We start from the raw sequence: 3,811 nt of genomic DNA, 5'->3' as shown, positions 1-3,811 counted from the left end.
GAAAGCTCTTAATCTATCATAGGCATGATTGTTTTGTCAGATGCCTGGTTTGCAAACGTAACGTCCCAGGGTCTGTAGTGTGCCTTCACGGACACGACAGCACCTTCATTTCTTCAGGTATATAACAAGCGTTTACACTGGGAGACTATTTTTTCCACTTCATTCTTCTTTTTCAAGATTTTTTGGGGTAGTTTAGGATCTGCGCCTTTCTGTATAAAGTTTAGAATAAGCTTGTCTGTGCCTTGTGGGGCAGAGAAACATCACTAAGATTTTATAGGGATTACATTAAACCTATAGATCAATTTGGGGAGAACTGTAATCTTTGCTATGTTGAGTCTTTCAACTCATGAACATGAACATGTCTCTATTGAGCTTTTCTTTGAATTCTTTTATCATTGTTTTGTAATTTCAGCACACAGATCTCATACATGTTTTGTTAAGTTAGTCAATGAGCATTTCTTTTCTTAGGGTGATTAAAATCATATTTCTTTTTTTTTTTAAGATTTTATTTATTTGAGAGAGAGCACGAGCAGTGGAGAGAGGCAGAGGGAGAGGGAATTGCAGGTTCCCTAACATGGGGCTCAGTCCCAGGACCCCGATATCATGATCTGAGCCAAAGGCAGATGCTTAACCTACTGAGCCACCCAGGTGCCCCTAAAATCATATTTCACTTTCCATATGTTCGTTGTAAGTATACAGACTTGAGATTGACTTGGTATGTTGCTCTTGTAACCTGCAACCCCGCAGAGCTCACTCAGTTCTAGAAGGTTTTTGAGGGGTTTTTTTAATTCATTGGAATGTACTATGTAGATAATCATGTCATATGTCAATATTATTTTTCTGTTTCACTACACTGACAGAATTTCCAATTCTATGTTGAATAAGAGACCAGATATCCTTGCCATGTACTTCATCTTAGGGGGAAATCTTTTGTTTTTCACCATTAAGTATGTTAATGTTATGTTACCTAACATACTTAAGTATGTTACTATTAATCAAAGTAAGTTTGATTTGTGTTCTTTTTTTAATGGTCTATATCAGTAGAAGAAGTTCTCCTGAATGCCTAGTTTTCTGAGAGTTTTTGTCATGAACAAGTGTTGGATTTTTTCAAGTGCTTTTTCTTCATCAATCAATATAATCATATAATTTTTCTCCCTTGGCTTGTGGATGTGATGGATTACAGTGGTTGGTTTTCAAATGTGGACCCAGACTCACACATCTGAAGTGAATCCCTCTTGTTATAGTATGCAATTCTTTTTACACATTGCTAAATTCAATTTGCCAATATTTTGCTGAGAATTTTTCTTCTAAGTTCATAAGGAAATTAGTCTGCCAGTTTCTCTTTCTCACTCTCTCCCTCCCTGTACTGTCTTTGTCTGGTTTGGGCATCAGGAGGGTAATTCTAGCTTCCTAACATGAGTTGGAGTTATTTCCATCTCTTCTACTTCCTAGAAGAAATTGTATAAAATTGGTGTTATTTTATCCTTAAATGTTTGATAGAAGTCTTCAGTGAATCCACTGGGCTTGGAGATTTCTTTTTTTAGGAGCTTTTTATGTACACAAGTTTTTTAAATAGTTATAAGACTATCCAGGTGGTTCCTTTCATCCTGGTTGAGTATCTATAGTTTGAAAGGAATTGGTCTGTTGCTTCTAACTTGTTGAATTTTTGAGCATAAAGTTGTTCATAGCATTAGCTCATGGTCATTGTGATGTCCTGGGATCTGTAGTGATGCCTCCTATTTCATACTGATCTTGGTGACTTGTGTCTTCTTCCTTTTTAACTTCTTCAGAGTCTCTAGAGGTTTATAAACATGATTGAGTTTTTTGAAGAGCCAGCTTTTGTTTAATTGATTTCTCTATTTTCCTGTTTACAATTTCATCCATTTCTGCTCTTAACTTTTTTTTCCTTCCTGCCTCTTGCTGTGGTTTTATTTTGCTCTTTCTTTTCTAGTTCATTGAAGCAAGAACAGAGAGCATTGCCGGAGGCCTACCCTCCTTTCTAATGTAAAAACACTCAGTGCTATAAATCTTCATCCCTCCCATATGCAGTCCTGCAGTGAGCCCCTTGGAGAGGGGAGGACCCACAAATGTCCAGCAGGGCTGTGCTGGATGAAAACCAATCTAAAGGGAAGATTCTAAAGGAATCCTCAGAGGGTGTCAGAAACCTTAATAAAATGAGGATGAAATGCAGAACTTTCTGTTGATGTCAGGATGAGAAAGCCCTTCTTAAGCGTAAGAAGGAAATGTCGGTGGTGGCAGGGCAACATCAACAGGCCTACATTTTTGGTAGGCCATCTGGCAACATGCCTTGGCAGTTTCAGCCTTGTCAAACCGCTGGCCCAGTTTCTAGGCACTTATGCTACAAAACAACAGAGATGCACAAATATTCTGGACAGGGATCGTGACCAAAGCATTGTTTGTAATATTACAAAATTACATGCATTATAAATGTCCCCCAGAGGAAATCCGTTTTCAAAGATTTCCAGGAACATTAAACTGTTTGAAGATACAAGAAAACTTCTGGTTGAAAATGGCTCTGGAGCTCACACACTGATTTCTTCCTCTTCCCAGGCCTCACAAAAAGGGTCCTAAATGAATGAGAAGATACAAGGCCCATGGGACAGAGTCATCAGGAGAAGCTGGGCAGAGATTATAGTGGACTTTGGGAAGAAAGAAAACAGACGGGTGAGCTGGGGGTTCCAGAGAGTTGAGCAGGGCGGGACCCAGCAGACCCCCAGGCTGAGGAGACAGCTGGAGTCCACAGAGGGAATGGATTGTGACCCTCAAAATTCATCACCTGCAGCACCTCAGACTGTGACCATGTTTGGAGACACAGCCAGGAAAGAGGTGATCTGGGTAAACTGAGGCCACCGGAGGGCACTGATCCAGGGGAGGAAGGAGGAGGCGGCACGGCCCAGGCCACACACTCTGCTGCCTCTGTCAGCAAGCCTTGCAAGCCTCCACCTGCAAGGGTGAAGCCCAGGTGTCAGAGCTGACATTCCATGGTTCTCTATTACAGGGCAGACCTTGGAGGGTAAGACTCTGCCAGGATGTGGCAGTGGTGTCTGTGCTCCCCATCGCACCCCAGCAGCATCGGCAGCGGGTGGAGACCGTCCTCTGACAGAAACATCCTTGAGCCCAGGTCCCACCAGGCATATCCCTGCTGTGTGCTTGGCACCTCAACCAGACCCGGGAGGCCCACCAGTGAGCACAGATGGGCTGACCAAAGCCAGCTAAGGGAGCCTGTGCTGGATCGGGGACCTGGGGCCTCAGACCTCGGGGGGAGATGTCCCAGGGGAAGAGCTGGTCCCCTTTCCTGGTGGAGCTCGACAACCCCACAGCTGGCAGCTCCCTGTGCACCCATCACAGGTCACAGATGAGTCCCAGCAAGCTGATGTGTGCTCCAGTGTACAGCTCCCACAAAGCTGAGGGTTCCTCTTGGGCATGCATGGGAGAACACAGTAGACAAAGGGCCCCCCTGCAGGACTGGAGAGCAGCCCTGAAGCCTGTGGGGTGGGGCCGAATCTCCAGGGGTCACAGCAAATGAAGTGCTGACTGTACCCTTCATGCTGGGACAGCAGACCTTCAGCAGGAACTGCTGGCATGCCAGGCCCTGGCCAAGCACCTTAGAGCCGCCTGCTGCCTGAGGCTACTTATATGAAAGTTAAAACTCATGAACATTAGCTAAAACTAAAGGCTGAGGTCCTCAGCTGCACTGGCCGCATGTCAGGGGCATGGGAGGGAATGTGGCCAGTGGCTACGGCAGTGAGAAGTCCAGGCTCAGAGCGGACTGCAGCGGGCAGTCCGGCTG

Source organism: Lutra lutra, chromosome 5, assembly GCF_902655055.1.
Source record: "Lutra lutra chromosome 5, mLutLut1.2, whole genome shotgun sequence".
Taxonomy (NCBI): Eukaryota; Metazoa; Chordata; class Mammalia; order Carnivora; family Mustelidae; genus Lutra; species Lutra lutra.
The sequence above is the reverse complement of the archived record's forward strand: the minus strand, read 5'-3'. Positions refer to the sequence as shown.